Source organism: Phycodurus eques, chromosome 6 (assembly GCF_024500275.1).
Source record: "Phycodurus eques isolate BA_2022a chromosome 6, UOR_Pequ_1.1, whole genome shotgun sequence".
NCBI classification, from domain to species: Eukaryota; Metazoa; Chordata; class Actinopteri; order Syngnathiformes; family Syngnathidae; genus Phycodurus; species Phycodurus eques.
Window position 1 is genome coordinate 22891986 of NC_084530.1, and position 13051 is coordinate 22905036.

A 13051-nucleotide genomic window follows, 5' to 3' on the forward strand; every position below is an offset into this window, starting at 1 on the left:
GCAGTGGTGCCTTGACTTACGAGTTGAATTCGTTCAGTAACCTAGCTCGTAACTTAATTAACTCTTATATCAAACCAATTTGAAATCCGTTCCACCCCTCTCCAAAAAGTATTTTCTTGTTTTTTGTAAACAAAAAAAATAGCACTGTATTGTAAAGTAGAAACATAAAAACATAATAAAACATGATAAAAAAGATTGTAAATAAATAAAATCGTTTTCTACTGTATCCATCCATCCATCCATTTTCTACTGCTTATCCGGGTCGGGTCGCGGGGGCAGTAGCTTTAGCAGGGACGCCCAGACTTCCCTCTCCCCAGCCACTTCATCCAGCTCTTCCGGGGGATCCCGAGGCGTTCCCAGGCCAGCCGAAGGACGTAGTCCCTCCAGCGTGTCCTGGGTCGTCCCCGGGGTCTCCTCCCGGTGGGACGTGCCCGGAACACTTCACCGGGGAGGCGTCCGGGAGGCATCCGAATCAGATCCCCCAGCCACCTCATCTGGCTCCTCTCAATGCGGAGGAGCAGCGGCTCTACTCTGAGATCCTCCCGGATGACCGAGCTTCTCACCCTATCTCTAAGGGAGAGCCCGGACACCCTGCGGAGGAAACTCATTTCGGCCGCTTGTATCCGGGATCTCGTTCTTTCGGTCACGACCCACAGCTCGTGACCATAGGTGAGGGTAGGAACGAAGATCGACCGGTAAATTGAGAGCTTCGCTTTTCGGCTTAACTCCTTCTTTACCACAACGGACCGATACAAAGTCCGCATCACTGCAGACGCCGCACCGATCCGTCTGTCGATCTCCCGTTCCATTCTTCCCTCACTCGTGAACAAGACCCCAAGATACTTGAACTCCTCCACTTGGGGCAGGATCTCATCCCCGACCCGGAGAGGGCACGCCACCCTTTTCCGACTGAGGACCATGGTCTCAGATTTGGAGGTGCTGATTCTCATCCCAGCCGCTTCACACTCGGCTGCGAACTGCTCCAGTGAGAGTTGGAGCTCACGGCTCGATGAAGCCAACAGAACCACATCATCAGCAAAAAGCAGAGATGCAATACTGAGGCCACCAAACCGGACCCCCTCTTCGCCTTGGCTGCGCCTAGAAATTCTGTCCATAAAAGTTATGAACAGAATCGGCGACAAAGGGCAGCCTTGGCGGAGTCCAACCCTCACCGGGAACGAGTCCGACTTACTGCCGGATATGCGGACCAAACTCTGACTCCGGTCGTACAGGGACCGAACAGCCCGTATCAGGGGGTTCGGTACCCCATACTCCTGAAGCACCCTCCACAGGACTCCCCGAGGGACACGGTCAAACGCCTTCTCCAAGTCCACAAAACACATGTAGACTGGTTGGGCGAACTCCCATGCACCGTCGAGGACCCTGCCGAGGGTGTAGAGCTGGTCCACTGTTCCACGGCCAGGACGAAAACCACACTGCTCCTCCTGAATCTGAGATTCGACTTCCCGACGGACCCTCCTCTCCAGCACCCCTGAATAGACCTTACCGGGGAGGCTGAGCAGTGTGATCCCCCTGAAGTTGGAACACACCCTCCGGTCCCCCTTCTTAAAAAGGGGGACCACCACCCCAGTCTGCCAATCCAGAGGCACTGTCCCCGATGTCCACGCGATGTTGCAGAGGCGTGTCAACCAGGACAGCCCCACGACATCCAGAGCCTTTAGGAACTCCGGACGAATTTCATCCACCCCCGGGGCCCTGCCACCGAGGAGCTTTTTAACTACCTCGGTGACCTCAAATCCAGAGATAGGAGAGCCCGCCTCAGAGAACCCACACTCTGCTTCCTCATGGGAAGGCGTGTCGGTGGAATTGAGGAGGTCTTCGAAGTATTCTCCCCACCGACTCACAACGTCCCGAGTCGAGGTCAGCAGCGCCCCATCCCCACTATACACAGTGTTGGTGGTGCACTGCTTTCCTCTCCTGAGACGTCGGATGGTTTTCTACTGTAATTAAGCCAAAATCACACACACACATGTATTTATGTGTTGATGTGTGCTTTTAAGGGGCGTGGCCTAGTGAGTGACGTCAGGAGCTGGAGTCAGTCGTGTTGGCCGGCTCTTTTCAGAGTGCACTTGTTTTGCTTTTCATGGTGTTCAAGGCCTTGAGTGTCTTCTCCATGCTCCCTGTGAGTGCTTTCATTTTCTATTCGCGTGGTTCCCATTCAATAAACATGTGAAAGTGTATCAGTGATTGTTGATCTCTTTTGTTAAATTTATTTTTTATTTTTTTCTCGTTACTTCACTCGAGTAGTGGCCTATCTAAGGCTTGTCTGTATGAGCTGCCAGTAGAATATTATTAAAATGATCTGTTAAAAAAAATCATCCCTCTCCGGGCCCATTCTCACCAGGTCGTCAGGTAAGTTGATCACATCTCTTATATTTTTAATCGGTTGTACATTTAAAAAAAATACAACGTCAAACCGATACAATTTGGTTTGGCAATACGCCATCGTTATTAAGCCATGCTAGCGATGTAGCTTTCTTGCACGGTAAGGTAGTGAGCTGGGGGTGTTTCTGTGGGCACAGACGTGAGGGGATCGAAGTGAGAGGACACTCAAATTTTGCTAGCAGTTTGAAAACGACATACTCTACCTTTAAGTCAAGGTACGTTGTATTACAGGACTCTCGATAAATGCTCGGTGGCCCGCGAGCATGGTGGAGGATGATGCGGGCGAAATCTTCCGATTTCAAGAGTGAGACACTTCTTCAAAGGCATCTCATTAATAATGCAGGCTAATGCACGAAAATAGGCTTCAGGCAGCGGAGAGAGCTGCCTAAACGTGTCTCCAATGCCCCCAGAAAAAAGCTAAATCACTCGAGATCCACGCATTTTTGAGACAATATACACTCGCTTTGACATGCTATGTTATTGCTTCTCCAATCGAATAATATGTAAAGAAATATTATTAGCACTGTGCATCAAAAATGTGCATTAGTGTCTTTGTCAAAGGGTAAGATGCATGTGGAGGTGTACCTAATGATATGGCAGCAGCTTACAAAAGTTGAAATACATATTTGAAAGATCGTAAATGATGTCTGATATTAAAAGAAAGACAATGCTTCTTGGGGGTTGACTGCTCTGGGGCGGGGGTGGGGTGGGGGGGGGGGGACTAGTTTCGCTCTCGGGGATGCGGAGGCCGCTGCTGCAGGTGACGTCACGCGGATGGCGACAGCATGTCTGAGTGCTGAGTGAACGAGGCGGGAACAAAAGCAAAAAAAAAAAAGAAGAAGAAAAAAAGAAGGAGGAGAAGAAGAAGGAGGAGGAGGTGGGGCAAGATGATGTTCAAGACGATGACAAGGAATCATTTTCAAGTTTGTTTTTAGAGCTGCATTTTCTACTTGTAAATACTCTGACAATGTTTTATATGTTATTTTGGAGAGTTCCACTGCAAAGGAATCCTTAAAACGCCTCCCAAGATTAACATTAGCACCCCCATTAGACACTGTAATAATAATAATAGTAATAATAATAATTTTGTTGCACCATAGTGTACATTGCATATTGCATAAACGACAGGACTTATTGTGTAAAATCCATGAAAAAATACAAAATATCGGTTGACGAAAAGGACATTACTTTTTACGCAAAATCCAACTAAAGGTACAAAAATTCTGCTGACAAAAGTACATTTATTTTTGTATGAAATTCTACTAAAATGACTAAATATAACACAAGGACATGACTAATCCAACTAAAAGTACAAAATGACTGTCGACTAAAGGACATTACTTTTTGTGCAGAATCTTACTAAAAGTACAAAATGACTGGTGACCTAAAGACATGAATTTTTGTACAAAATCATTATTATTATACAAATTATAATCTTTTTTTCATGCAGGACACAATTTATTTATACCTTTTATTACATTTGCGTTTTTGTTTTTTTTGGGTGTTCATGTTCTACGCGACACACTCCCCCCCAAGTTATGACCCCCATGGAGGGCGGTTTTCCCAGTGTCGCAGTGCAGGGTGGGACACATCTGAGTGACAGCAGCTGTCATAGTCACATACCGGCTGGGACAACAAACACACAGCAGCTGCCATTCAAAGCAGTCGGCTCACGACTTGGAGTGGGGAGCGGGGCGGGGCGGGGGGTGCTGAGTTTAAACCAACATGGGGGTGCGGAGGTGGTTGAGGTCACATGGTGGTGCACCTGTATCGTTAGCAGCTGTCCTTCGCTCTACAGGTGTGTATCCTGGAGTTATCTTTAGTGGTCTACAGACATTTTTCCGGGGATAACATCTAGCCCGAAATGGACAAATTTCAGGGAGTGCATTGGGGGTCCGTAGGCCGTAGGTTGTCCACCCCTGAATTATGGGATCCATCCATCCATATTATCATCATTATTTTGTAATAGTACAATTTAATAAAGGCACACAAAAATTGCATTGTAAAAACAAAACAATACAAACCAAAAAAGGCAGATTTAGTAAGCGATAGTCAACATATTAAGAAATTTAAAAACATAAGGCATAAGAACAGGACACATTTTTTGGCTTATTCTGATGAGTAGTTATTTAAAGGTGTGAAAAATGTGCAAATAAATGCAGAAAATTATATAATATAAAAAAAATAAGGACATGACTTTATATATATATATATATAAAATTATGCAAAAAGACACTTCAACACGTGGGAAAATGTTTTATGGTCCAATGTATTGAAGTCAGTTACTGTTAGCAAAAAAAAAAAAAAAAAACTAGGCTTCTGCTAGAAGGCAAAAGAAGGTCAAGAAAAAGGCTACTTGAACAGCTGAACTTTATTTGGGTTCACTCAGGGGCACGTTAAATGGTGGCAGGTGTGTGCCGACTCCTTGGTTAATTGTGAACACAGCCACATCCCAGTTTTTAGAGGGTGTGCACACTTGTGCAACCAGTTATCTCAGTTGTTTATTTTGACTTCCCCACTCTAAAATTTGTTCTTATTATTATTGAGTCGTACAGGTTGTAGGTCAGTTAATGGTGGAAAAAGCTTTGAAATTATTTATTTTGCTCCAATTGTCATTTCAACAAGGGTGTGTAGACTTTGTATATCCACCATAAATATAGACCGAAAACGCCCCTTATTGATCTGACAGCATTTGTAATAGTATGCGATACAACGGACAGTCGTAACGTGCTGAGTAGAAAACAAACTCTTGCAATGTTTGACATTTAGCAATTGTATTTCTACTACCACCACACGGCAAATGCTGGTCGAAGACGTGATGGGCGGGGCAACAAGGGCTGACGACTGATGGTGACGTCACACACAGTCGGCGAAACTGCGCCCGAGATCATGTGACCAGAGTGGACGATTGAGTGGCATCTTGTCGACGCGCAAGTGCTTTGTGCTGTCACGTGTTGCTGCTCAGTCGAAAAACGAACATTTGATGCAGCAGTCGCGCACATTTTACGTTCGGAATCACATACATGAGAAATTGAGTGCATTTTTACATTAGATATAGCCCACTATACAAAATCAGAGCATTTTGGATGCGTTGTAGCTATTTTCTCATCATTCACTGATTTGTCAAGTTCATCTCTAAGTATACCGCGTGCGCCATCTAGTGGCAAAATTACATCAGTACTTTTCGTTGAAGAAAGTCCCCACATGGCAACATTTATATTTGGATTTACTTCACGTGGTTATTGTTTTATATAACTTATTTATGACTTGAGTTCGTCTCAGTGTGAGGCTTATTTTTTTAAATCGTTTTTTTGTATTTTTGTAAACAATATCCTATAATAGTATAAACAAATTTTTTGGACGAGCATGTTGCAAGATTAACAAATGCAAATTTTCAAGGATTGCGCCCAATTTATTTGTAGACGTGGTCAAATTTGATATATTTTTGTAAGATTATAATTTTCTATATTTTATATGTTTTCATAGTTTTTTGCCGTACATACAGTACATTGTATATTTTTTTTATTTTTGTATGACCATAATTGTTTAGAAAATGTTATATTACAGCAACAACAACATGATTACTTTTCTTTTATTTTATCCTGGATTAAGGTTCGTTAGAGTAGAAACGGATGAAAAATCTCCTAACATGAAAATTGTATTTGACATTGTACTCGCTTATATAGTGAATGCTTTATTTTCTAAAAAGTAATCATCGTCGTCATTTTCGAGAAACCAACATTCGGTTTAGGGGGGGTAAGACCATAAACACATACGACCAAATAATGTTAATTATATAATATATATAATACTTTTCTGGTGACAGGTGACCCCTGAATTTAAGTTTTGAGTTTTGTTTTCTTTTATATACAAATATATATATATATATATATATATATATATATATAAGCATGATGTTATGACATGGTACAACATTTTAACATTCTGCATAACATTTGAACATTTATACAGAGTTTCTTACGTTTTCTTTTTTAACAAACCAGACTGATTTGGACATTTTCCTCGGTTTTCTTCTGGAACCAGATCATTGTGCTACTGTCCACAGCAGGTGAACCGATCAATCATAAAGTCCACAAACAGCAATGACTGTTTTTTAAGAAACTACAGAATGGTTAAGTGTCGAGAGCTCACTAAAATTGAAAGAATCTGCATTAAAGTCCTTCATAATGCTTGAGGCTCTCTTTCTGACTGATGGTCTAATCACAAATCCATAGGCACTGTACCGTAAGAGAGAGAGGGTTCATGATGGCTATTTTATGCACCACCTGCAGATGTACCACAAGATGTCACTGTCGTATGTATAAAAACTGCTCCAAAAGAGAGTCTGCTGGTCTGATGTTGTTGGCAAAGCACCTGCTCGGACTCCGAACAAAAACACTGGAAAATCCAACACAGCATGTCAAATGATGTAAACACTGCTGTCATTTTAATAGCAATAAAAATGCTCCACGTGCATGCACGGAGGCCAAGTGAAGAGTCAAATATCTGCTATGATTTAACCTCAACAATGCAACGGTTTTGGATTTTTTTCATTGTTCATTGTGGTCCAGCAGTCACAGAACATATCAACAAGAATGGTGTTTGTGTGCAAACACTCCCTTGTCAGTCCGTAGATGTGAACGCAAACAAAATCCATGCGAGGAGGTTTTGGAGCGTGCTGCAGTGATCTGGGTGGGCCAAAGTGCACATGAAGGTAACATAACACATGAGCACCATGTCCCCCCACCCGATACTGACAGCGACTTGGCTGCAGTGAGCGGGTGTGATTTCGGGGTCCCGAAAACCTGCCAGGAGGTGGGGGCGAGCGAGCCAGCGGATCCCTTTTAGACATGGCTGCCAGCGTGGCCTGCCCGTGGGTGGGCGTTTAACAAATCTCGTGAGACTTTGGTATATAATGCGAGACTTCAGTTTGTCTCAACAGACTTCAGAAAATCTGGGGGGAGGAGACTTAAATAAATCTCGTGAGACTTCAGCGTAAAACACAAGACATCAGTAAATCTCAAAAGCCTGCAAGTGTATTTTGACTTCAATAAATTGCTCGAGACGAGTATATCTCATAAAATGTCATTAAATCTTGTGACACTTGATTATACCTCGCGAGACACCAGGACACATCATGAGACTTGAGCAAATCTCCATGGTCAGTAACTCCTCTGAGACTGCAGTACATCTCGTGAGTCTTCAGCTTCCCACAAGATATCAATAACTCTGACAAAGACTTCAGTGACATTTCCGTTTGTTTCGAAGAGTGCGCCTTCAACCAAAACATTTATTCCTATTCTTCTAATCTTGGGAGAGTTGTTATCATGAGACTCAAGTAAATCCCACAAATCTCTTGTCATAAGACTTGAATAAACCTCCAAGACCTTCAATAACTCGTAAGATTTCAGTATATCTCGCAAGACGCTGGGAAATCTTGTCGAACGTCAGTACATCTCGCTGAACCGAAAGGCTTTAGTGAATCTTACAAGACTTTAGTAGGTCACCAAATTTCAGTACATTTCACGAGACAACTAAATCTCGTGGAACGTCAGTAACTCTTGCAAGCCTTCAGTCAATCTCGGAAGACTTCAGTCAATCTCACGGGACTACAATATATTACAACACTTCGGACATCTCGTGAAACTTCAGTTTTCTGTGCGGGACTTAAGTCCATCTTGTGATACTTCAGTAAATCTCACAAGACTTCACGAAATCTAGTGAGACCAGTATTTTACAAGACTTCTGTACATTTGTCAGGATTTCCGTATCTCATAAGACTTCAGTCAATCTCACGAGATTTCAGTCCATTTTGCGACACTTCAGCACAGCACACGAGACTTTGGTCCAACTCGTGCGATTTCAGTATATCTCCAACTCGTTTCATTTCGACCATGAAACCTCAGTGAATTGCACAAGACTTCAGTATATCTTGCGAGACTTTAGTCATTCTCGTGGGACTTCAATGTCATGCGAGATTTCAGTAGATCTTAAAAAAAAAAAAAGAATCGCTCACAAGACAAGTAAATATTGTAAGACTTCAGTAAATCTCATCTTTGCTTGTTACTTCCTGTTCTTGCTGCCTCCCTCCCTGTCCTTTTGCTGTTGTGTGGGGCAGCAAGGACTTCTGCCCCAAGTTGTCAAGGAAACAATACAAACTTGCCTCGTGGGCACAAATGATCGTGCCCGCCAATCCTGCCTCACTGTCCGTACTAAAATTTACGTTCTGTTGTAACGTTTCTATAAACAAAATAAAATAAAAAAAATTTCCATAGACCATTTGTTAGCCGTCTAGTTTGAACTTTTTCCCGCTCGGATCTCCTGGCAAGAGGAAAGCGGAAACACGAGATGTTTCTTCCCTTGTAATTGGCGCACAAAAGGAAGAATAAAGCGCACTCCTTTGGTCCCTCTCACTTCCCTTCACCTTGTCTTGAGTGGGGCATTCCTCCGTAGCTTAAGCAGGGGGAAATCTTTCCTGCTTCATCCGGGATAATCCTGTCCTCGAACAAGGCGGCGCAGCTCTCATATTAAGAACGATTTATTCGCCGTGAATTCCGGTCAGGTCAAGTCTCCCGCTTTCATGCCCCCCCCCCGTGCGGCGGTGGGGGTGGGGGGGGGGGGGGATAACTTGTGTGTTCACTTCAAAGACATCATGCGGATTGGAAACATGAATTAAGGTCACTGATAAACGGTAGCTTGATGTTTAAGTGTGTTTTTTTTGGGGGGGGGGGGGGGAGGATGGGGTCACACAGGAGAGCGTGTGGAGCCCATATAATATGATTTAAAAGTGACTCAGAGGGCACGGTCGCATCTAAGATAACAGGAAGCTTAATTATTCTCCGGGACCAAAGTGACTTTGAGCCTATTCGTTTTCATTCATGAACAAATTAGACCTATTTTTGTCCCTTATATGTAATACAGAGCAGTCAATTAATAGCAATGTTTGTGTAATTCCAGCATCTTAGTAAGCTCACTTTTTAATTAGCCAATGGGGCAGTCACAATTGTGCCCCACGAACTCTGCTAAGATACAGGCGATGCAACCACACAAAGGTAACGGTACTGACAATAATAGCACTTACCATGGCTAATGGGAGCAATTTTGTAAACCAATTTTTCAATTAGCCTGTGGGGTGGTCACGATTGTGCCCGCATACTCTGCCTGGCAACAAGTGACCATGCAAAAAAATTATCTAGCAAAACATCAATAAATCGGACGACATAACCTTTCAGGTTTTTTGGCAGCCGTTTTCTATATTTATTTGAGTGATTATGTGTATTTATTTTCACCTATGTTTTTGTTTTGGTGTACATTTTAGATATTATTTTAGCATTCATTTGATATATTTTATGTACATTTAGCCTGTATTTTATATATTTTATCGAGCAATTTTATGTAGTTATTTTGGCATATATTTATTTTTGGTGTACATTATGACACGAATTTTGGCATGAATTTTAGATAAATAGTTTGTTGCTCATTTACATATTTATTTTTGCTCAACTCAACTTGATTTATGGAGCACTTTAAAAACAACCGCAGCTGTAACCAAGTGCTGTACATGTGATCATAACAATCCAAAAGTTTTGAATCCCTCTTGTTGCACAGTCAAGTCTGTAAATTGATTGAAGTTGTTTGCCGACGGGAGAGAGGAACGCGACTCTCCGCTGGCCACTGAACGTTGACAACTCTGCGATTACGTGTCGTCCTTGTCCACGCAGCGACGTCTCCGGCGAGACTGTCATTTGTGCCACGTTGAAAGGGAACGAGAGGAGCCGCTTCGATTGGTCGGCCCGAAACATGACCAACACTGGTCTAACCGGCCACGCGGGACTTACGCCGTTTATGAAAATAGGTCCTTAAATGGTAAAAACATTTGGAAAAGTACAAATAAAGTATAAATCAAGGTGAAAGTAAGTTCTTGTAACAAGCTGCCGGCTCACCATATCCATTTTTGTTGCTGTACATGAGAGATATTTTATGTTTATTTTGGCATATATTTTATACAGTTAATTTCGAGTAAGGCGGCACGGTACACAACTGGTTAGGATGTCTGCCTCACAGTTCTGAGGACCGGGGTTCAAATCCCGGCCTCGGCTGTGTGGAGTTTGCATGTTCTCCCCGTGGCTGCGTGGGTTTTCTCCGGGTACTCCGGTTTCCTCCCAAAAACACATCCCCAAAACACGCGTGGTAGGTTAATTGAAGATTCCAAATTGCGCGTAGGTGTGAATGTGAGTGCGAATGGTTGGTTGTATGTTATATTGTATGTGCCCTGCGATTGGCCGGCGACCAGTTCGGGGTGTACCCCGCCTCTTGCCCAGAGTCGGCTGGGACAGGCTCCGTCACGCCCGCGGCCCGAGTGAGGAGAAGCTGTGTGGAAGATGGATGGATAATTTCAAGTCCATTTCAAATAATTAATGAGCATAAATGTTATGTATTTATGTAAGAGTATGTTTTATTGGAAGTAAATGTATTCATTTTTAATGTAAATGTATTTTTGGTGCACATTTTAGATCGATGAATAGAAAATAAGAAGTTACAAGCCCGTGGTGTAGCGCACTCACCACTTGTTGTCGAAGCGCTTTTTTCCCCCCCCTCTTCCCTTCCCGGGTAAATAAAGCAGTTTTCTGGTCGGAATTACACCCTGTCTTGGTGTGAGGTCCTTTTCAGCGAGGGAGGGGTGTGTGTGTGTGTGTGTGTGTGTGTACGTGGGGGGGCTGCCTGCTCGCTTTTATCTAAAATGTTTTCTATTTCTGCCGTTTGGAGAGACACTTTGGACAGAAAGAAACCAGGGTTTTCCTGCTTTTTTTTCCGAGGGCGCGCTGGGGACTTTTCTCAGCATTGTGATGAGATTTATTCGAGGAGGCTGCATTTTCCCCTGATTTGCGTCTTTGTTCTCGGTAAGTAGTTCCAGGTCCCCCCATAGCACCCAGACCCCACAAACCCCCCAACACTGACTCACACACACATTTTCTGACTCTGTGTGTGTGTGTGTGTGTGTGTGTGTGAGGCGGGACACGACGTGACACCTGCTGCTGGGATGAATAGGGTCAGTGGCAGGGCCCTACAGCAGCTGCTTGTTCTCACCACGAGACCCCCAGCGTGCAGCAGCACACGAAGCCCCCGAGCAATGCCATCTCTCATTCCGCTTATTATGATTATTCATTATTATTATGATGATGAGCCATCCCTCCCATTTTCTGTACCGCTCATCCTCAGTAGGATCACGGTATTATTATTATTATTCCATATGTTTATGTATGAATTATTATTTCTTAATAGAAATACTATTCATATTATCAACACCATTGATGTTCTGTAATTGCTCGTTTTAAAAAAATATATTTCAAATACTATTCATATTCATATTACATGGACAATAACATATTACATGTATTCTTCTTATTATTATACAGTTGTGCTTATTTCTACCCTTTACTCAATAATTTTTTTAGTCCTTATTTTTCTCAAGCAGCCGCGCCTCCGCTGAAGTACTCTTCCGACTCTCCACTTTCTCTCTTATATGTTTTCTTTATTTTTGTCAAGCTGATGGTTTTCTGGACAGAAACCCCAAAAAGTTGACCCGGGGATGAAGCATCCCAAACAATCCCGACACAGGAAAAGCGCTCCAGACGGAGATTCGCGGCTGGCGGGTGCTTCTGACCCGTCTACGCTCTCTCCTTCTCTTTCTTTCTCTCTTTCTTAGTCCAGCCGGCTTGCGCCTGACATCCGAAAACATTTACCGCCCTTGGCAGAAGACGGCGAGGTATGAAAACATCAGTCTGGGGAGCTTTTAAATCCGGACAAAATGACTGGTTTCGTGCACGTTTATAATTGAGAGATTAGGATGTGGGCATAATAAAATAAAATAAAAAAACATTTCCAGTGTCTGGAAAATACCACAAGGAGTGGTTAAAATTATTTGATGCCTCGCCGCAATGTGCCCCTCATGGGCGGCCATCTTTAGGTGCCCCCCCTCCCCCTTGGGTCACAAATAGGAGTAGTTGATTTGATCCCTTGTGCTTTACACTTAAATTGAATTTCATCCGTTGTCCCACCCCTCCGAGAACCCGCCTATAGGTTGCTTTCCCATTTTGCCTTGATGTGTCTATTTCATCAAAAACACGTGGTAAGACTGGCATTCCCAAAACAAGAATATGAATTTAATTCGTACATCTTCTGTAAATCTGCGCTCAAAATGATTTGGTCACCATCATATTACAGTACCTATCAAAATAGTCCAGCAAGTTTTTATCGGGGTGCTGATAAAGTCCAGTCACATTTTGGGTTTGGACCACGTCTTGACAATGTCGTGGATCCCCGGGGAAGACGACAAGGGTGGACCCGTCTTGGTCCTTCTGGAGAGTTTCTAATTGAAGTAGAAGGCAGGCTCCGACCGGGCGTCTCTCCTGGGCCAGCAGGTCCGTCCGTCGCCCGCGTAGGTCCGCAGACACCGGCAGGCGTAGGAACCGTCTGTGTTCACGCAACGAGCGTGGCGGCTGCACCCGTGGGACCCGGTCACGCACTCGTCCTTATCTGTGAGGAGGGGGGGGGGGGGGGGGGGGGCACACACAAAAAGAGAGAGAGAGAGAAAAAAGAAGCCAGATTTTATGAAAAGAAGAAGTCAAATGTTAATAATATTAAG